Source organism: Sceloporus occidentalis, unplaced genomic scaffold (assembly GCF_023333645.1).
Source record: "Sceloporus occidentalis isolate IW3139 unplaced genomic scaffold, rSceOcc1.0.p SCAF_5, whole genome shotgun sequence".
Lineage (NCBI taxonomy): Eukaryota > Metazoa > Chordata > Lepidosauria > Squamata > Phrynosomatidae > Sceloporus > Sceloporus occidentalis.
This window is the reverse complement of record NW_028316985.1, coordinates 18,397,975-18,421,149: the sequence shown is the minus strand read 5'-3', so window position 1 is coordinate 18,421,149 and position 23,175 is coordinate 18,397,975. Positions and strand designations below refer to the sequence as shown.

General features: G+C 38.4%; 1 protein-coding gene across 4 annotated transcripts in view; it reads left to right on the top strand.

Annotated features, from left to right (window-relative positions):
* The first annotated feature begins 3,480 nt into the window (after nucleotides 1-3,480).
* LOC149311719 (voltage-dependent L-type calcium channel subunit alpha-1C-like) overlaps nucleotides 3,481-23,175 on the top strand; it is a 487,833-nt gene continuing 468,138 nt past the window's right edge. For 3 of the 4 annotated variants that reach the window (XM_089527751.1, XM_089527750.1, XM_089527748.1), the window contains exon 1: nucleotides 3,481-3,586. The gene's annotated coding sequence lies outside the window, so the exon portion shown is untranslated. The remainder of the gene's footprint in view (nucleotides 3,587-23,175) is intronic. The other variant, XM_089527752.1, reaches the window with a different exon arrangement.

The following is a 23,175-nucleotide window of genomic DNA, read 5'->3' as shown; positions in this document are numbered from 1 at the left end:
TCAACATATCATTATATTCAGTTGTATGAAAAGGAACTTTCCTTTCTCTGTTGAGGCAAAGTACAAGAATGCTCCCCTGCCTCTGTCACTCCATTTACGAAAGCCATCCAGATTGGTAACTGAATTATTACTCCAAAACTGGTGCCAAGATGCATCCTCTACTATATCTGAGATCATCAGTGAGCTTTCCTAAAGAGAAAAGAACCATCAAGTGATATGGCTTACTGTTCTGTCTTTTAATGCTTCACCAGTCAGTATCCATATCTGCTGCTTCAGGCAGCCAGCTCCGCACTGGTAGGATCAACTCTGCAGTGCACCTTTGATTGTCAGATCATGGAAAACCATTGGGTGCATTTATCACTATTTCTGCTTGTGAACTTCTAAGAAGATGTCTGGTTGGCCCCATTTGGTGACAGAGGGGTAGCTTGTGGTCTGAGAAAAGAGATTCCTTATGATGAAATTATGAGGGTTCCCCAGCTTGGACCACAAGCTACTAGTGGACAGTTTTGAAACCCACAGTTTATGGATCTAATCCAGCCAGTCTAGTTTTATGTTCACTTAAAATTGCTTAATGTAATTAAATAATGTAAGTAAGCACTACAATTCAATTTAATTTAAGGGAGACCCTTAGCAAAAGAGAAAAAAACCTACTTTGTTACAATGGTGCTGCATAGTGAATATAATTGCTGATTTCTGCTGCATATCAAATAAAATCTGAATGTTAGAAATACCATGGTAGACTGGACCAGGAATCCATCAAGGAGATGGAGCCCTTTCTTCCCTTAGTGGACAGTGAGATATTTTTTGGCAGCACAGAGGCAGGCACTGTTGCAGCTCGGTATATGACCTGGAAGTACATTGTACTACTGAAATAAAACTTACATGTGTCTGTACTAGCAAGCTTTATAACTAGATATAAATATAGGTGTATAACATTGTAACAATTCTCAAGTTTAGTCATAATGAAACCATCTCTCTCAGCTTCACCATTCACCATCTCACCTCTTGGACTTTGTACTAAAAAAAAAAAATAAATCTAAGAATTCCTTTAAAAGTTGTTCCTGTGAGAAATTAAAACTTTATCCACTTTAGTAAGAAGGATGGTGGGTTGAGCAGAAATTTTGATTTACTTCTGCCATTGCAACAGATTGTGCAGGTCACGATAAAATTGTGAATAGGGCACTAGCTGTCTGAAACAATTGGGACAAAATGTGCATCTTTAACCAGATGCTAATTACTTCTTTATAGTTCATATTGACCTACTTTTCCATGTTTCAATCTTATAATGAACTATCCTTCAGAAACTAAAACTTGCATAGTCATAGACAAGCAGTAATATATTTTACATTTCTTATTCTCTGTAGGCAATAATTGCATCTATTAAACTTAACACCAAACTTACAGTGTTCCTAAGGCTCAGTTTATGTGAAGAAACAGGCATGGAAACAAAATATCATGGGGGCAACTCCACATGCAATATATTGTTTAATATGTTGTAACACTAATACCTTCTACAGGCTTTCATCATTTTTCATCAATTCAGCATTGTTTATTTGCTGTTTATGTTGATATGGTGAAGATGTGCAGGTATTTTAATAGAGTAGGGTAGGATAGGGAGGTGCTTTATTTTATATATTTCCAGAGATTCCCACACTCCTCCTTGCATTTCTGAATTGAGTGATACACTATGTTAAGCAATGCTATGTTATACTATGCTGTACTGTACTGTACTGTGATATATTATATTATATAATGTTGTTGTTGTTGCTGTTGTTGTTTTGTGCCTTCAAGTCATTTACAACTTTGGGCAACCCTAAGGTGAATGTATCATAGAGTTTTCTTGGTAATGTTGATTTAGAGGGGGTTTACTAATGCCTTCCTCTGAAGCTGAGAGTCTGACTTGCTTAAGGTCCCCCAAAAGAATTCCATGGCATTTGAACTCTGATCTCCTGGAGTCCTATTTCAACACTAAAACTATTACATTGCACTAGCTCTCTATGCTCTGATCTACTTTTCTCCACTCTATTATAGTGCTGAAAATTGTATTTGAATCTCTACAGTGACAATCACATCTGGCTTCATGGCAAATGGCAAAGGTGCTCTGATGTGCATTTTAGTGACTTTCTAGAATTTGGGTATGTCATAAATAGCTGACATTGTACACCTATCCTGTAAAAACCCTACTCTGTCTTATATGCTGCCATTATGTGACTCCGTCTTGCCTGATAAGCAGGGTACTCTGTGAGAAATGCCTTTGCAATCTGCAGTGAAAGAGAGAAACTCAGAAATGAGGATGCAGCCATATTGGATCTCAGAGTTGTATACCAGCTTAAATAAGGATTTTATCACATAGTTTAAAAACTGAATTGCCGTTGTCAAATTCAATTCAAATTTGGGATACATCCTGATTTTATCACATAGATATTAGGTGCCGCTGCCACCAGGCAGGTGCTTGTTGTACACCGCCCTGATTTCTAGAAGGGTGGTATACAAATAAAATTTTATTATTATTATTATTATTCTGGGTGACGTCCGGCTAGAATCTGAGTTCAGCTGGCCAATTTGCAAAGCTGGTTGCTCCTGGCTTTGCAAATCAGCTGAACTTGTATTATAGCCAAATGTTACCTGGGACGCCCAGTGGTGGTGGCAGCAAAAACACGTGATAAAATCCAGATGTATCCCAAATTTGAATTGAATTTGGCAGCATTAATTCAGTTTTTTAAACTATGCAATAAAACCCAAAGTCTGTCTATCTGTGTATAACAAGAGCTGGAGTCCATATTACAGCAAGTGTGCATTTACTTACACTTGTTTGTGTTACTATCTTTCTACCCTATCACAGTGCAAAAAAAAAATGTCTGTAGGGACTTTGATGTTCTTCTGGAAACTCTGAAAATAGCATTTTGGGAAATGCAAGGAGTGAAACAAATCTGCTCTGTGCCAACGCATATAATTTTAAATAGAACTCCTGGTAGGAATGTTTCTGGTGTTACACAAAGTAACAAAAGAAGGTTGAAAAATGGTTAACAATTGTATAGAAGGATTTGGGATATATATATATATATATATATATATATATATATATATATATTATATATAGGAATAGCAGCAGTTTGAAACTATAATGAAAATGCAATAAGAAAGCAAGGAAACTTGTTTGAGGTGCATAGTCTAATAAATAACAGCCCAACCCAAGAGATTCTAAATAAATAAATAAATTCTAAGTAAAGAAAAGAAAACTTTTAAAGAAACCTGTGTTTATTCTGGCACGCGACTAGCTTACTGTGCTTTTGACATATTAGGAAGAAACTTGGCTGGGAGGGTTGGAAAGCACTTTAAAAGGCACATGTTTCTTTTCAAAATACAAGGGATTATGAACGTCTTCTTTAAACAAAATTCTTTTAAATCTTTTCTCCTGTTTCAGTGCAGTTGTTGAATGTTATTTTTTTTTAAAAAGGCTTCCTTAACTCCATTCCTCAGACCATTTGAAATTATTATTTTACTGACTATTTTTGCCAATTGTGTGGCCTTAGCGATCTATATCCCTTTTCCAGAAGATGACTCCAATGCTACTAATTCCAATCTGGTAAGTCCTTGTTTTCACTAATTATTTTATTGTTACCTATTATATGTTTGTTGCCACTTGTATGCCTTGTTCAAACTCAGCACAGAGACTTGAGGAGCCACAGGTTTACATCATCAAAATGTTTGGATTTCAGATTAAAGGAATGTTGGATTGTGTATGATTTAAAATAGCGCCTCTTTCATTGCTTTTGCTTTGACACATGCACCTTTCTAGACTATACATTTGGAAGTACGTTGTACATTTGTATCAACTTTATTACCATGAAAGTCTTAGAAAAGTTAGCTTGCTGAATGATGCTTTTTTTTTGTTAGAAATCCCTGCAATGACAATTCTCAGACTTCCCCTATAAAATGGCAAAACTGGTTGGTCTGTAGTGTACGTATGCCTTCTTGGAGTCAAGAAGTTTTGGTTTTGTCTTGTTTTTAGTAACAAAATGTCTGAATATGTCGTGAAGGCATTTTCTGCAATTTGTTTTTAATGGCAGCTTCTCCATGCATGGCATATTTCTGTTCTGTTTCATGTAACAATATTGTTTAATTTTTTGGCTTTCCTCATAGGTTATGAGAAGTGTCAGGACCAAGTTTTAGGAAAACCTAGCATGCATTCCCATTACACATTGACTCTTCGCTGCATTTGAAAAGATAGTGGCTCTCCCCCCTTCTTGCCTAGAATGAGTTCTGTAAATGCAAAGGATAATGGTAGTATTTCAGCCAGGAAGTCAGCATAGACTTGTTTGCTGAGAGAGGGAGAAAACATAGAAATCTATTTACATTTGGTATATTATGAAGATATGGTAAATATGTGAAAGAAACTTAAAACTCAACATTGTACAATGTAATCCCTAACATCAGGATAAAATATTTCCTCTGCTCCTTCACAATAGAGGATGCACATGCTCAAAACCCCTAGTGCTATGAATGGGAAATAGCAAAATCTTGATTTTGTTCTAAATGTATAAGTGTTGTGTTTTGTTTTGTTTTTTGTGAAAGAGAGAGTGACCAGAGAAGAAAAATGCAGCAAAGGAAAGGCACAAGGGTGAATTGAATCAGGATGGGTGTGTATTAAAATTTTTCTAGAGGAATGGGACTGGAAAATAATGGTTGCATTTTCAAAACAGAGGCAGCAGAGCATGCATGCCTGTTCTTTGGGGTTTGGTTACTGTGCCAGAGTACCTTTCATGAAGCTGTTTCTAGTGAGTAGAAAGAAAAACAAAGGGTTCAGAACGTAGCTTGAAAATAAGTCTTAGGTATGAAGTTTCAAGCTTTTGTTGTTTTTCTTTGGAAAATGGGAAAAGGTGGGGAATGACTGATGCACTGTAGGTCTTTCAAAGAAGATTTATAGGATTTAACCATCACTTGAATTGTATGTAGCAAAGAACTACTGTTTTCTGATTATTTGCTTTAAAGCTGGTACTGGAGCCCAGACTGAAGCATTGTCAGTACAGATATTTGAGTCTTATCATAGCACACACATTCACATCTGGAATTCATTCATGCAAGTACTAGTAAATCAACAATAACCTGGGATGCATGATTTTTGATCTCTAAAATTAAAACATACCAGGGAAACTGGTAAAAGTAAGTAAGATTTATAAGTAGCTGGTAAAATATATCGGCACTTTGGATATATAGCATACCATGTTGTGATGCAGAGTTTGTCATGGGAAATATTTTTCTAGGACCTTGTAATTTGATTTTGCAGCTATCATGTGGAAACTGTGATGGAATGAAAGTATGAATGTAAAGGATGCTTCCCATATTTTACAGTGGCAAATTGACTGCAACCAGTTCTGCTGCCTGTTGATTGTCATCATGTAAGAAGATCCAGAGTAAATGACTTATTTCTTCCTATGCACTAACCCTGCAGTTGCTGGTTCAGCCACAGAATGACGTTGGCATATCCATGCAATAGGGTTTTTTTTTGTGTGTATTTTTGTACACTATCTCACAAGTAAACCTAAGACACACCAGGGGATGAGTAAAGTGTTGCTTTGCCTATAGAAGGTTCAATGTTCAGATATCTCTAGTAGAGCAGTGAAGGACTTCTGTGTAACAGACAAGAAAACTTTTTCTAGTTGTTTTAGACCAAGAATGAGAAACTACCAATGGTTAGTTTCCCCTGTCTCTTATATATTTTTTCTACTTAAAAAAAGCTAAAAATATCCACAGATAACTAGGGGCTTGTCTACACAAGGGGAAAAAAACCATACTCCCACAGAATCTAGTATAATAAGGCTAAATAATGTGTGGCATTATCCACACTAAACCACTTTTACCTGGTTTTAAAAAAACACTGTTGCAGGAAGGTTTTTCCCATGGCACCACTACTGGCGCGCAGTCACTTTTGCTGAGGTCACAGTGGTGCCAAGGAGGGAAAAACAGGGATAAGTTGCTTTATTTTTGGAAGTGATAAACTCCTGTGTAATCTGACAAAGATGGTTAAAGAAAAATATCTTCCCACTTTGACTACAAATAACAAAAATAAGTACACATTAACAAAGAAGCTTGTAACAATTTTGCACAGGCCAGTAACTTTTCGCTACCATAATTTGACAGGCTGATTAAATTGAACTAAATGTAGCAAGGGAACATATTAGTTATCTTTCTGGGTACATTTTCCAAACTTGAAAACTGCTGTGTGTCTGTATGTGCACAGAGGTTAAGATGAGTGTTTTAAATCTCAGTGGGCTATTTTGTTTAGTTGGTATGTTCATTGTGGTTTCATAGTATTCACCTTGTTATAAATTATATTTCTTCTGAGACTAATCCATTCATGCATTCCATATTTTTACAGGAGGGGGAAGCTACAGTTGTTTTCTGGTAAAGTCTCAAAATGGATTTCAACAGGGAGAAATGTAAGGTTCTATATTTAGGGAGGGGAAAAATGAAATATAAGATATAGGATGGGGACACCTGGCTTGACAACAGTATTGTATATGTGAAAAGGAACTAGGCATGTTAGTAGACCACAAGTTGAATATGAGTCAACAGTGTGATGCAGCAACTTAAAAAGCCAATGTGATTCTAGGCTGCATCAATAGGAATATAATATCTAGATTGAGATAAGTTAATAGTGTCATTCTATTCTGCTTTTGGTCAGGCCTTACCTGGAACACTATGTCCATTTCTGGGCACCACAATTCAAGCTTGATTGTTTCCAGAGAGGGGCAGCAAAAATGATGAAAAGTCTAGGGACTAAGTGAATGGGGATGATTTAGGGAGCTGAGTATGTTTAACTTGGAGAAGACTGAGAGGTGACATGATAGCCATGCTTAAATATTTGGAAGGATGTCATATTGAGGATGGAGCAAGCTGCTTTTCCAGAAACACATACAAAGAGCAATGGATTCAATTTAAATATTAGGAAGAATGTCCTGATGGTAAGAGCTGTTTGACGATGGAATATGCTGCTTCAGAGCATGGTGGAGTCTCCTTCTTTGGAGGATTTTAACAGGGTTTTATTTTTATACAGGGGTTGCATTGTGTATTCCTGCATAACATGGGTTGGATTGGATGACTCTTGTGGTCTCTTCCAACTTTATGATTCTATATCTATTGATGCATTTAAACAGAGGTAAGAATTGATGAATCCATTAGTTCATCTGTCTGATGAAATAGTCATTGAAACAAAGACTAAGTTGAAAACCATCCATGTACAAGCCATCAAACATGTCAGAAGATCTTTTCTCCAAATAAGTTTTGTTTTATTTGAACAGGACAAATTCTTCAGTACCTTAAAATCTTCAAAATAAAGGAACATATGAAGGTGCCTTATGCTGAATCAAACAGTGCCCTGTCTTGTAAAGTATTGCCTTCTGTGACTGACAGCAGCTTTGAAAAATCTTAGGCAATGGTCTTTCCCATCAGTTATAACCTGATTCTTTAACTGAAGATGAACATGGGATCTTCTGCTATGTAATGCATATGCTCTAATCAAAGACCGGGGGATTATCTTTTCCCATGCTATAGCTGTACTGCTTAGTTAACATGGTGCCTATATTAGAACTGTTACTTTTATATCACTAAGAAACTGAATTCGGTAATCTATTCAGTTCCAATATAGCAAGACAGCTAAAATAGTTTTGCAGTCCAGTATGAAACTTTGCTCCATGCAAACTGAAAAATTACAAGATCATGTCAATTTATTGGTTCTTGGCTTAGAACATAGGGTAAGAGCCTAGGTTAAGATTACAAGGTTAAGTAGAACTGTGATGACCCTTGGACACTCTGATTTAGTTTGAGGTCTGAGACTGTAGAAATCTGCTTAAAAGATGGCTGATGCAGTAGTGGGGGAAGAAAGTTGCTAAACTTAAACTTGGGGCCAAAAGGAGAAAGGAGATTAGTAATTGAGAGAAAGCAGAAAGCACAGTGGTGGTAAAAGACAGAAAAGTCAAGGATTAACAGATGAATCTTTGCTCTAAAAGGAAATGTGCTTCATGGAATGCTTTGTCTGCATACACACACAAGCAAAAAATAAAAACCCGCTTTCATATTTCTAAGGGCTCCCTTTGGAAAGGAGAATTTATTATGAAGCCAGGCTGTACTCTGGACAATATTTTTAGTGCAAATAGCTTGTGCTCCCTGTATAGTTATGGCAGAAGATGCAGAGAAACAAAGATACCTTACCTCTGAGTTTCAAAAAAATCCACATTTATTTTCATCAGCCAAACAGGGAATGTGGATTTCCACTTTCCTTCCAGTTATTATTTCCACACTGTTATGAAAATGTGATATGTATTGAAGTTACATTTGTTTCAGTGCCATTGATACTGAGCTACAAGCCTTTCTTATGCTGACTACACCATTAACTCTGTATCTTTAATAGTTAGAGATTGAAGTTTTATCACAGTGTCATTAAAGTGGTATGACTCATCTAACATTCCTTCTTCCTCTAAAGAAAACAGCTTACTGCTAAAATCAGTAAAATCTTATATCCCTTCAGATGCTGCAACACCCAGCAGCCTTAGCCAACATAGCCAATGATGAGGAATGCTGGGAGTTGCAGTTCAGCAACATCTGGAAGATAGCATGTTTCTCACCACTGCTGTACTTAGCCTCATTGAAGTAAACCCATTATTTTACTGGAACTTATATTATGCATTGACAGCTTGGACAGACTGGTGAGAAAGGCTGGCACGACTCCCGCCTCAACTCTGCCCCCATGCCGGTATGACGCTGCATGCCCCACCACATGGCGACTGGCATTATGGCACTCCTCTGGCACTGCATCTAGATAATGCAGCACCAAAGGAACACCAAAAAGCTGCAGCACTGGTAGCTATGGTGCCCTTTCTGCCACTTTTTGCAGCTCCTTTTTGCGCCACGGAAAGGCCAGATCGAGGCCGTGGCATGTAGTTGCTGAGGCTCCAATCTGGTGCTAAAAGGGGCAGCTGAAGGCCGTCCCTTGGGAGCAGTCTGTTGAGACCCTGAGTAACCAGGTATCCATTGTAGAGATACTCAGGCTGTGACTGAGTTTAGGTTAGCATCTCCAGCTGTACAAATAGACTAGGGTTTTGAGTTTGGTGTCTGGAGATATGATTTATATGCTCTGATGCCCTTATTTGGTGGGAGATGGAAAGACTCACTTTTTTGTTGTAGTGGAATCAATGTTTCCTCAGAATGCTGTGCTGGCATGTATTCATATACGTGGATGAACCTTTCAGCATACTGAATGGTCCCTAGTTCCTGTAGATGGACTCTGGAAGAAAGTGGACTTAGGAGGCAAAATTTCATCTTGCTTTCACTCAGTGGGCCCTTAAGAATACCCACAAGGGTTTAAGCCACTTTGTTTGTAGCCAGGTTCTCCACCCTTTGTTTCTCCCCTCCTCTGTCTTTGGTTGCTTTAGACTGCTATTGGCTGCCAGTTGATAAACCTAGGAGGGAGTTTCACCTACTCAGTAATTGAACCTGCACAGCAGAATTTTTGTCTTTCTCATGACAACTAGCAATGATATTGTACATGTTGTACATTTCATATCAGCAACCTAATATGAACAATCTAAGATATGAAGATGACACCATACTACTAGCAGACAATGTCAGAGACTTGGAATAAAACATCCAAGTTATGTTGGAAGCCATGCCATGTGCATAGGTCTGATCCAGCCATATCTGCTGCCTGAGAATTACTAAAATGGTAATGATAATGCCATTTGCTTGAGGTTGATGGAAGATATAATACAATAGATGGGGGAGAGGAGATTGATCTAGTCCTGATGCAGAACTCCAACAAACCTACCACTTTCCTCTAGAGTAACTTTTCAAAATAACACTTTGGCAGTTAAATGGAATGGAGTTTTTAACCTAACTGGATAAAATTATTTATTTATTTTTATTCTATTTTGAATCTCTTTTTGCTTTAATAGCATTTGTATTGTTTGATTTTATCATAATTAGCCACCTTGTGTGCCATTCTTTGAAAGAAAAACAGTGTATAAATCTAAAGAAACAGAATTTTCTGTCTAATTTGCTTGCAGCAGCTCTCTGTGATTTCAGACAGGAGTCTTTCCTGTTCAGAACTAGAGATGCTTGGGGCTGCATGTGGAACTCTTTGAGTGTAAAGCATGCACATTGTTACTGAGCTTCAGCTCCTGTAACTCTGATATGACAATTATAAAAGAAAATAAAAGAAAATTTTGATAGTAATGTACAGACCTATATCATATTTATCTACTGTCTTAATATGCATGTGATGGGTTTGTACCAGAATGCTGATGCTAGAGGTCAATGTTTCAGTTTCTAAGCCACTGCACTTCTTGATCACAGGCTAGGTAGCAACCATGAAAACTGCAAGCTGAATGTACATAAACTCTAAAGTCCTGTTAATTAGTTTGGTAAATAGATTCTAGAGTATCTGTAGAAACTTGAACATTTGATTTTGTAAAGTTTTATATTTTGTACCATGTACCTATTTTGTTTATTTCATTTTTTTATTTATGTACATTGTACTTTGTATGAGGCACTTCATTTACACCTATGGGAATTCCATAGGGAATGATCAGTTGTCAAGAAACTAAATCATCTCATTGTGTCATTGACTCTTCATTTTGCCCATTATGTCCAGAGTAAGATTCACTATTAATAGATCAGTCATATGAGCCTTCTTGTAGAATCCACAAGACAAAGAGTTTACACATTCAACCAGAAATCATAAAGTGTTGAGTAATCAAGTGAAGTCTCTATGTCAAAGAGAACTTTAAAAATTTCTGTTACATTTCTTAAAATCCTTAATTGGAGGACTTCTGATGACTTTGATGATGCAACTGGAATTACTCTGAAGTGACTTAAATGTGGTTTGCAGGGTTTTTTTGGTACCATGTAATAGCTGTGCAATTCTCTCTTATTTCAAAACTTGAATTTAAAATCTCTTCTGCAATCACGTTTGTACATCTTTACAGGTAGATGAAAGTTACTTGCTTAGAACCGAACTGTGGCTTCTGAAGCAGGGAGGATAGAATTGTTATATCTCTGTGAAAGCCTGCTTACTCTCTCTTGATGCCTACGAGAGAAAGAGAACACATAACTGTGCATCTGGCTTGATAACTGGTGATTACTTTTGTAGACAGCTGAGGAGATATCTGATCTGTACTGGCAATGAAGGAGTGTTGATAGGCCTTTGATATTAGACAAGTGCTGTGGATGCATATATACTAAAATTTATGAGCTGGCAAGGACATTGCATTTAATTCGGAAATTAAAGCAAAAATGATTACATTACCATGTTAAGCAGTGTTTCATTCCATCTCTCCATCTTCTTCGCCACTACTTTTATAAACTATCTTTTGTAAATTATGTTTGGAACAAATGCAGTAGATTTACAGAAGTGAATAGGGATGGGTGATTCAGAGGGACTATTATGGATGACTGGAATTTAATATAGTCTTTATGATTGCCTAACTAATTTTAGTTAGACCAACAATTATGCCACATGCATGTGTAAAAGCAGTCCACAGTTTATTGGCCAGGACTGAGGAATTGCTCAGCAGAGTAATATGTGAACAGTGTCTTTGTTCTTTCGTCCTTGGCCACTATGGATATCTTAGGATATCTTTGCTTATTTCATTGTCATATGCAAACATGAACAATTTCAAACATTCTCCCTTTTTACAGGAATGTTACATGTTTTGTGGCATTTCAGGGCTTTTTTGAGGTGGTGGTCAAAACATCATTTTCACAAAAATACTGCTTTTTTGTGTGAAAATCAAAATTTTGCATAGAAATCGGTGAGTTTTGGATAATAAATGTTGTTTCTTGCACATTTTTAAGAAATGAAAATTTCAGAAAACAAAATAAAAAACTCACTGCAGTTGATTATTTTTATTGGGGTGTCTCAATGTGTACATCCCTTTCCTCTGATAAGTAGAAATTTTGTGCATGTTCTTTATGTTCTGATTGTGCAGTTATGAATAACTGGTTTGCCTACAAATTTGTTATCAACATTATTATACCATAATAAGACCTGAGAAACACCTATGCACTGTGAGCTTCTAACAGATGATCTTCAGTGCCTTACAATATTTGGATGGTTCTCTTGATACCATGATAGACTGTATTCCATGTGGTTGATATTTCCGTTTTGTCTTTCTTTTCTGAATGTTTTTTGTTTCTACTACCTAAATGAAGAATAAGTGATAATGTAGCTGCAACTGGGCCTCGGTTTATTTTATTCCTCCTCTTTGGGAACATGAGGAAAGAATGTAAAAGGGAGAAAAAATAGTGATTATGAAATATCCTAAAAAGATAGGACAGGATTACCACTTAGTGGTCTAATTCCTGTCTTTGGGAGATGGAAATTTGATGTGCATTCCCATCACTGTATCTTTAAAAATGGCAAGTATAAGCAGAAATTACATAAATGAGCAAAAGCAAGGAGACACTAAACACAACAGCCCATTAATGGCCTCAGAGCTGTTGTTTTGTTGTTTTTGTATATTGTATATTTTGTATATTGTATATTGGTCTGTCATTTTATTCATGAAACCATCTAATAAGAGCAGTGGACAAAAGTAATAGACATCTACCTTCCATTCTGATATTGGCTTGATCTGGCAGAGATAATTAAAATTATAATCTGCATGAAATTGTAAGGGAATCACTGGCTGCCTTTCTCTGTTAGAGGTTTCACACCATTTGTGTTTGCCAATATCTCTCTGTTTCCAGATGTTTAGTTTATGTACATATACCTGCTGAGCCTGTACAGCTTTGGACCTGACCCCACTCAGCAAGTATATAACTTGAATGTTATATTTGGGCCACCTCTTGTGGTTGCTAAACTCAGTGCTTCTCATCATAGCGCTCTGTTCCCTCCAACTGTGATGTCAACACCTTTTGCCACATGGACTATATTTGGCATTAGTGAGGTCCAGATGCCAGATTCCTGCAGTATGTGCTTTTCAGCGACAACATTTCTGCAATTCCCCACTTAGCTGTGTTGGCAGTTATGCAGCTGCTTTTTGGTTTGCCTTGTTAAATTTGCATTGATGGAAAATGTTGGGATTTTGGAAGGATTCCTGCCTGTCTGCCACTAGCTCAGTGGCTTCAAAGCTTGTGTGCAGAAGGGTGGAGGGAACTGAAGAGGAGACCATCTGTGAGTGATTGTCTTTATCTAGCTTGCCAAAATTGCAAACCTGGTTTTTTTTAACTGTTAGTCTCCCTAATGAAAGCTTAATGGATAAGGGTAATTAAAGTTCTTTCGAACTGAAAATAATGAGACATGAATTTTAATTTAATTTTTGTAGTCATAATCTGTGAATCCAGGTCATTTTAAAAGAACTAGGTTTGTTAAATATTATGTGTGAAAATTTTCCACTATTATGGTAACAAGTAATAATTCATTACAATTTGTTTGAAATAAATCTCATTGTGTAAAACTACCTATGAAAGGTACAACATTTTCTTTTATATAGCAGTTCCATTTGATTATTGTCATTATGTCCTGGTGATCATCTGTATAGTCGTAGGTTTTGAAAAATCATTGGGTGAGATTCCCACAACGGTCCATTTTTCCTTAAAGAGTCTACGTTCTCAATGCTAGTTTCTCCTCCCTTCTTTTAATGCCACCTGGTACCTTGCTAGGTAGAGTTGCAGTGAGCATGCAGGCAGTGGTATATACTGCTTTTCCTTCACAACACAACCATTGTCTGGGCCAAAGCAAGGGTAAGGTGACCACAGAGGTTACAGTGATGAAAACTAAGTGCAGACCTTTGGCAAGGCCAGCCACATGAAAGTTCTGTCTAGAATTCCCTTGTTAAAATTAATCTAGATGATTAATCTCCATTTAAATTAGAGAGGGGTTTGAAATATGGATTTCTTCTGAAATTTACTGTCTCTGAGAGATAAAATTTCTAGAAGTTCTGACTCCATAGGAGGGGGAAAGCACATTCTTTCTAGACTGTACCTGTGCAGTGTACTATTTGGAAACTTCCAGAATCTCGTAGTAGTATTTTGGTTGTAGTCACATCCACCTCCAGCAACCCTATATTAGAGGATTGCTAGTGAAACCGCCACTTCCTTTTCATCCACTACTACTGCAGCATCATGAAGTGAGCTGCTGAACTACTTTTGCTTTTGATTATGGCCTTTGGCTGCTTCAAACATGGCTTCTCTGGCTTCTTTGGAGTGTCTTGCATTTGGCAGTCAAAATCATGCTCTCATCATTCTTGTCTTACGGGGTCTACATCTGACTTCCAAGCAGATCGGACCTTCTCACCCTGTATTGAGGGCAGATCAGACACCTGGACCTTGACACCCTTAGCCTTCTGGCATGAAGGATTGTTCACTAGCTTTCTTGCCTGTTGTTGTCAGGGGCATTATGGGTCATTGACCTCATTGACCTCCCATCAGATGCTTGTACATTTATGAGTGAGAAAGTTTGAAGCAGGCAGTGGTATATACTGCATCCCTTTCATATTCCTCCTTCCAAAGCCAATACCAGACATGTTCTGGGTTTCCTGCTCATGTTACCTTCCACGTGCTTGCCTCTTTTGTCTATCTTGTGTTATGTCACTGCAATTTCTGCAAACTTTCAGCTGCTCAGGAAGTCTTCCTGCTTTCTCAATCCTCTTGTTAAGACGTTCTTGAAAGTATATAAGAACCTCTACCCTCCAGTGTTGGGCCAATGTCAGGGTGAAGCTTGGAGCTCATCTTGCTGCAGCTTTGTGGGAAGCTTTTTAAACCTTCCACCCCAATCGCGCTATCTAGAGACCTGACATTACCATTTTGCTAAGGTAGTGCCTGTTTTCCATGTTTTCTATTTTATCCACCCCGATATGTGCCCTGCCTTTTATGCAGAATCCCACTTTATAATAGAATAATAATAATAATAATAATAATAATAATAATAATAATAATAAAATTTTATTTGTATCCCGCCCCTCTGAGAACAATCAGGGCGGCTAACAAAGTTAAAAATACAGCACATATAAAATCCCTCCCCTCCTTAAAAAAGTATTAAATCCAATGCAGAATTTAAAAACAAACAAATAAACAAAACATACAAGTTAAAAACTGACCAGAAGGTCAACAACATCACTCAGCAAACAGTCAATGGGAGCGGCAGTATCTTATTCCCAGATGTTTTTCTGAGGCCGGGTTCTCTACTGGGAAGGCTTGCCGGAAGAGATCCATCTTAACAGCCTTTTTAAAGCTGTCTAAGGATGTAAGTAGACAAATCTCATCCGGCAGGCCGTTCCACAGTCTGAGGGCAACATTCAAGAGGACATTTGACTTTGACATTCAAGAGGAAGTTGTGTTTTATAGACGTGCAGAGGGCTTTAGCCTGTTATGTCAAGAGGACTTCGGCCTTTTAAATATCACATGGGCGTGTTACAGACCTCCCAAAATGGGCGGTCTCGCACTGCTGCCGGTTGCTCCGCGAGGGAGCCGCAGCAGCCAAACCGCATGGCTCCCTCACAGAGCAAAAAGAAGCCCCAAAATGGCGCTTCTTCCTGCGTCCCGGAAGAGGCGCTGCAAGGCACGAGGCGCGCACTCGCGGCGCCACTTCCGGTGCACAATGTCTGGACGCTGCGCATCCACAACATCAAAATGGTGGCGCCCATCTGTATGCGGTGCTGCCATTTTGACGTAGTCGTTACGCACGAGGGGCAAGATGCGTCAGGAAGCACCGCCCCTTGCGTGTAACGACGGCGCCCCATAGGGCCTGTCCGGACTCTTTATGTGCTGCTTTTCAGTGAAGGAAGCACTGCCTCTTTTGTCACAGCACTTCTCAAAGTGGGTAATATCAGCTATCCATCTTGGCTTGAATTTTAGCCCATTCCACATAGGCTTTTGCTAAGTCTTCTGCTTTCTTGGCTGGTATACTGCTTGAGGACATTTGTCGGGCAACTACATGGTCACAGCCAATGACTTTTATAACCTATTGCAGAGTGGACTTGAGGTCTCGAGTAAATATGGACTTTGGGAGAACTGTACTTTATCTTTCCATTTCTTGACTGTATTATTGATGTTTCAGGACAATTTTCTATCTTTTGAAACTTGTGTATTGATGCTGAATTGTGTATTGATGTTTCAGATTAATTCTTTCTTCTGGAATTTGTTCCGGATTTATATTACATCATATGAGTTTAGCAAACTTTTCATTTATTCGCAATGACACTCCCATCTCCAGTTATGTAGTTGCTAATCTCCCATTTGTGTGAACCATAGTGATCACAAAGAAGGATAGGTTGCATACCTGTAACTGTGGTTCTTTGAATAGTCATCTGTGAGCTTAGTCACACAACTCCACCCATCATCCTCTCATTGTGTCCTGACTGTCATTTGGATTGCTGCACTGGCATCCATGGAACTGGTTGTTTTGGCAAGAAGGCCCCGATATAGGGGTACTGGTGGTGCGTGGGTCTACCACCAAAATGCTTATGTAATGCTCTAGAAGGTTCCAAAAGATGCACTGAGCAGACACAGGATAATCCATTTGTGTGAATTCACAGATGACCACTCAAAAAAACACAGTTACAGGTATGCAACCTGCTCACTCACATCTTCCATGTCAGAGTCAAAAACTCAGCTCATTATAGCATAATGGAGATCAATTATGTGGTTTTTAAAAACACCTGCTCTGGACTATCTCCAGTCTTATCAGTGGAGATCTTTAAAAAGAGAGAGAGAGAGAGAGAGAGAGGAAGAGAGAGAACATGAAAACTTGGAGACAAATCAAATTATTATCACAGACACAAATTTTCATAGAGAATCATATACTCCATTTGATAGAGACAACTTTATTGTCATATTTCCTGTTACTATAGTGACCTCTTATGAAGATTGCCATCATACTTGGAAAAGAAGATTAGAAATGGAAAGAGTGGACATATGCAGAAAAACCTAGAAAACAATTGTGCCAAAGAAGAATCTCAGTGGATGCATTCTGAATGAGCTTGAGACCAGAGCCAGCTGACCAAAAGTTGGTCCTAGCCACATGGCAAGTTCAATGTGCATTAGAGCCTTCTACATGATGAAACAGTCATCTGATGATCTTGTCACATTGCCAGATTGATTTTCAGCACACAATGAAATAGTCTACTCATGGTCTGAAAATCAATTTGGATGTATGGTGTGCAAAACAGGCAACTGTTTGGTTGTGTGATGAGAGACAGCTCATATTAAACTTTGAGGCATGTGAACTGATTGCTATATTCAGAAAAGACTTCTGTTTTGCCACAGTGTGGCTAGTGACCTACAATAATTCAGCTACCAAAGCCAAAGAGCTGGAAAGGGACAGTGGCAAATCAGTCCAGTATCACCCACGCTAGAACTGAGATGTCTTTGCCAAGCAACAAAATGGGGGGAGGGGGAGTAAAGGAGGAAAAACTGTATTCATTAGGTACCAGTCTTGAATCCATTCTGTATTAATTAGGTAATCGTTTTTAGCACATTTCAGTGGAGAAAATTTATTTACTGCCCATACAGGAGATTATTTAAAAGATTGGTTAATTTATAATGTCTTTTCACCACTGTTTTATGCTTTCAAAGGATGGAATTTCTGTATCTTTATATGAATGTTTAGAGGTGAAATAGCAATTAGCTGCAAGTAATTTGCCTTAGAGGTTGTAAGATCAAAAGCAGAAGGAAGTAACTTTTCTATTCAGTAGCACTGAATATAATTTTGTGAATCTGAGTATGGTATTCCTGAGTGTTTTCACCCGTATTCCAACTCTGGAGTAGCTAGACTATTTAAATAAATGTAAAGATGTAATTAGAGAACTAATAGGAATATGGTAAATTCAGTATTAGCGTTTTCTCAATTGTATTTGTATTATTGTATTATTTTATTGATGTAATCCCACCTCGATCCTTGGGAGAGGTGGAAAATATAAATAAACTTTATTATTATTATTATTATTATTATTATTATTATTATTAAAGAATGGAGCAGCTACATTCTTTACATAACTTTGGAGTAGCTACTTTCTTTACATAAGATTTCCACCTTTACTCCAACTTTGGAGTAGCTACATTCTTTTTATAAGATGTGGGATTTTTTGGAGGGGAGGGGGGTTGAAACCTCATTCTGAAAGAACTTCCCAGCCTAATAAATTCTCTAATGCAGGAGAGTATTCTAATTTTAAATTAGAATAAGATGTTTATACTGGGTCAGCTGTAAAGGTTAAAGTTCTGGTCTGGGACTTGACAGATTTTAGTCCCCCCACTGATCCATGCAAAAAGCTGGGTGACTCTCACAGTCACTTTCAGTGGTTGCTATGAGGATACAGGGTGTAGCCACATTACAGAATTAAAGCAGAGTGAAGACACTTTAACTGCCATGATGCTATCCTACAGAATCCTAGGATTTGTAGTTTGATGAGTATTCACCAAAATGATGCCTCACCAAACTACAAATTCCAAGATTCTGTAAGATAGATTCCTGGCAGTTAAAGTGGTCTCAGACTGCTTTAATTCTGCAGTGTGGCAACACCATAAAAGTGGGCAGGAGGTGAGTTATATATGCCTATTTGAGCTCATTAGGGCATGGTATTAATATAATTACATAATACATAATCATAATACATATCTTTGTTGTTGTTGCTGTGAGCCTTCAAGCTGTAACCAATTTATGGTGACCCTAAGGCAAACCTACCATAGGTTTTTCTTGGCAAGATTTATTTTGAGGAGGTTTGCCATTGCCTTCCTCTGAGGCTGATGAGTGTGACCTGCCCAAGGGCACCAAGGGGTTTCACGGCCAAGCTGGGAATTGAACCCTGGCTTCCAGAGTCGTAGTCCAACACTCAAACCACTACACCATGCTCAGTGCTATTTACTCTGACTTGCAGCCATTTTTCTGAATTTCAAGTAGGAATTTTTCCATAGTCTTACCTGCAGATTCCAGGCAATAAATCTGTGCACAAAGCTTGTGCTGAGTTTTTATAAGCCTTCTGCAACTTAAATAATAAATTTGTAAAACATCAAATACCTTATTTATGTTAAACAGTAGATAAAAAGTAAATCTTTGGAGACATGAAATCATTTATGGTAGAATAGCCCTTGATAGTTATGGTAAAAGAGCAGCAGATTTGCTGGGGTAAATTTCAGTGTTCACTGACAATTCATTTTTGAAGTGTTTACCTTTGCTTGCACATGAAAAGAGTGCCTTGAAAAGGGATACAACAGAGATATTGTACCAGCTAACATGGAAACTGAACCCGCTATTTGTATTCAGGCTGCCATGCCTCAAAAGCAAGCCATGTTCCTTTTTCTTCTTTATTCATCTGTTACTTGAACCATTTTTGAAACCAGGTGGAGATGACATTGTCAAACCTTGGTGTGAATTTGGAAGAGCATGTTTCAATCAGTGGGTGGGTTTTATTGTGGCTGATACCCTACATGTGCTCAAACCTGAGCTAAGATGGTTTTCTGACAGCGACTTATTATGTGCAGGATACAAAGAGGGGCTTTGTTGAACAAATCTTGCAATATATGAAACTGGATCTTAAATGAATACCTGGATTTTTATGGAATAGCCATCCAGGAAGGGATACAGGATTACATGATATTTCCAATAATTGGTTTTCTGCACCATAGCAGTTGAGCTAGGTAATTTTAGACCTTGGATTTAATGCAACTAGAAGAAGCTCCTTATATGGCCATGTTCATTGTTTAGTTGTGAAGTACACAACTAATATTTCTCTTCCACCGCCCCCAGCTTACTGCTATGACTTCTGTGCTTACTGCTGCTTCTATATATTATGTCAGAGCAAAAAGAAGAACCCTCGACTTATCCATGGGTCATATCAAAATCCATAATTTTGGTCCCAAAACCTGTTCTTGACTTATACATGAGGTTGCCTTATAGTCGAATATATGTGATACATCAAAAATACATACATCAAAAATTATCACTGATTGAAAGGCTGAATAATATATTTCTGTTGATGATAACACGTTGCCTCCAAGCAGTTTCTGGGATTTTTTTATTTGCTGCCAGTGGTCACAGTGTCTCTCTATGTCTCTCCATATAAAGGTCTTTTCATGCAATATAATCTCCCTTCTATAGCAGGACAACAGATTTGAAGTGGATGGATAAATTCCAGCTCAGGACAGTAACACTTGTCACAAAAGGACTCTAAAAATTGGGATGGATGCCAGGCACTCAGAGAGTTTTGCACTGAGATCCTCCTCAAGATTTATGGCTGTCATTGCTTTCATCCTAATTACTGATGAGATATAAAAACAGAAAAGAAAAACGAAATGAGATATCCTTATAGGGTCATCTGAGCAAAACGAAAATAAAATAAAAGAAATCTGTCCACTATTATACATATGTGTATGTAGGGAGGGTAGGTCCTCCCATACCACTTGCTTATAATGATTGAATGACTGGATAAATAAATAAATAAATAGAGACTTTATCCTTGTCTGATAAATCTTGTTTCTGTGTGAAAGAGGTAGTTCTGATATGAGAGATTTTAATTTTTTTTATCTTGTTCTTCTTTCAAGGAGTCCAAGAGTGACACTGTTGTTGCTGTTGTTGTTGTTGTTGTTGTTGTTGTTGTTGTTTGCCTTCAGATCATTTCCAGCTTATGATGAACCTAAGATGAATCTGTCACAAGGTTTTCCTGGCAAGATTTGTTCAGAGGGGGGTTACCTTTTTCTTCCTCTGAGGTTGAGAGAGTGTGGCTTGCCAAAGCTCATCCAATGGGTTTACATGACCATGGACGGATTCAAACCCTGGTCTCCAGTACAATGCTGAAACCACTACACCATGCTAGCTCTCACAGCAATAGTTTAGCCTGACATTGCAATAGAGGTAAAGAGAAGTCGAAGGCTTTCATGGCCGGCATCCATCGTTTTTTTGTGGGTTTTTTGGGCTCTGTGGCCATGTTCTAGAAGAGTTTCTTCCTGATGTTTCACCAGCATCTGTGGCTGGCATCTTCAGAGAATGTTTGCCTGGAAAGGAGTTGGGTATACATATTGTATGACCTGGGAAGGTAGGAATGATTTACATGTGTATGCTCTGTTGCTAATGGCAGGCCTCAGCGTGGGAGGGTCAGCAAAAGAGGATTAGTGTCTGCTTGATAGTGCTCATTGTCTGTTGGGAGATTTCTCATTTGCATTTGTTGAGTCTTTATCTTGCTATTCTTCAGGACTGGTAGCCAAACCTTGATTAATTTCCTCTTTCCTGTTGAAATTGTCCAGGTGTTTGTGGATTTCAGTGGCTTCCCTGTGCATCCTGACATGGTAGTGGTTGGCCTGGTCCAGAACTTCAGTGTTTTCAAACAGTATTTTATGCTCAGGATGGTTTGTGGCATGTTCTGCTACTGCTGATTTTTCTGGCTGACCCAGTCTGCAGTTCTTCTCGTGTTCCTTGATTCTGGTTTGTACACCGCATTTGCTGGTCCCTATGTAGACTTGTCCGCAGCTGCATGGTATGTGCTAAACTCCTGCAGCTGTGAGAGGGTCTCTCTGGTCCTTGGCTGAGCGAAGCATTTGCTGGATTTTCTTCGCCGGTTTGTAAACCATTTGAAGGTTGTGTTTCCTGACCACTTTGCCTATTCTGTCTGTGACTCTTTTGATGTACAGTATGGTAAAAATACCTTCCCTTTGAGTGGCTGCTTGTCTTCACTCCTCTGGGTTTTTTTTGGCCTGGCAGCCCTTCTGATGTCTGAGCTGGAACAACTATTAGCCTGTGGAGCCCGGCCCAGGTGCTTCAGTTCATCTTCCAAAAAGCGGGGTTCGCAGATGCGTTTTGCCCGGTCTACCAATGTTTTGATTGTGCTTCTTTTTCATCCTGGGTGATGGTTGGAGTTCTTGTGCAGGTATCTGTCTGTATGTATAGGTTTTCTGTATATTGTGTGACCCAAATGTTGGTTCAGTTTGCAAATGACTAGGACATCCAAGAATGGCAGTGTTCCTTCCTTTTCTTTTTACATAGTGAATTGGATGTTGGGGTGGATGTTGTTCAGATGGTTCAGGAACAAAACCAGATCTTCTTCTCCATGGCTCCAAATGGTGAAAGTGTCATCCATGTATCCGAACCAAGTTGTCGGCTTTTTCGGTGCTGTTTACAGGGCTTTCTTTTCCAAGTGTTCCGTGTAAAAGTTTGCTACCACAGGGCTTAGAGGGCTTCCCATTGCTACCCTATCTCTCTGTTCATAGAATCCATTGTCATGGATTCCTCATCTTGCATTGTTCAGGAGTTTCCATCTATACATTACTTTTAAGTACAACCTTCAAATTCAAGACATTACCACAATATGTGAAATGGCCACTGCTGAGCCTCCTCATATTTTTTGCTCTTTACTAGATGATAGTGATAGCTTTTCAAAATTTATAAAGCTGAAGAGTTGAGATTATTGGCAAAAAAGGTCAGGGTGGATAACCACGTCGTCTATCTGCAGTAATATTCAAGAGCCACTATTATAGGCTTGGAATGAATGTTTCCAGAAAAAAACAAACCTTTTCTGGGACAGAGAAGACGTTTGATGCTGAATTTTGGAACTGGAAAAGTGCCCTATATGTTGTATTGCATTACTTTTTGAGATACATCTAAAGTTCTTCAGAATTACAGTTCAGTGATTAGTCAAAAGATTAGAGCTGTCATGAAATGGCAGCTTCCCAACAGTTCTTGTTGCATAATGCAACACTTTGTTAAAAGTGGAGAAAGCACTACCACATGCAAGAGGTCCAAAGGAGTTCAGTGGATTTTGATCCCAGCAACATCTGTCATTTTGACTCGGTAACCTGTGCTGACCTCACTAATCACTCAGTCAATCATTTCAGATGCTTCCCCCCAAATGCGTCAGTCTGCTGGCATTCTGAGTGTTTTTACAGCTACGAATATAGCCAATATGGCTACATTTGTTTGTAAAAAGTACTCAGAATCAGACAGCTGATCACCAGCAAGAAAGACATCACAGGCACTGATACCCATTCTGATTATAAGTAACCTAGCTTTCTGGAACTAACGTATGAGAAAGAGTTACTGTTTTACTAAAAGACTGCAGCAGTAATTTCTTTAATGAAATTCCTGTTACTGTGGCTTGTTACAGACTGCCAAAATAAAGCTGCTTCGGGTCTTTTTGGAGATATGCTGTTTAAATGATGCATGGGTCCTAAGAATCCGGAAGCTGCACCAAAGCT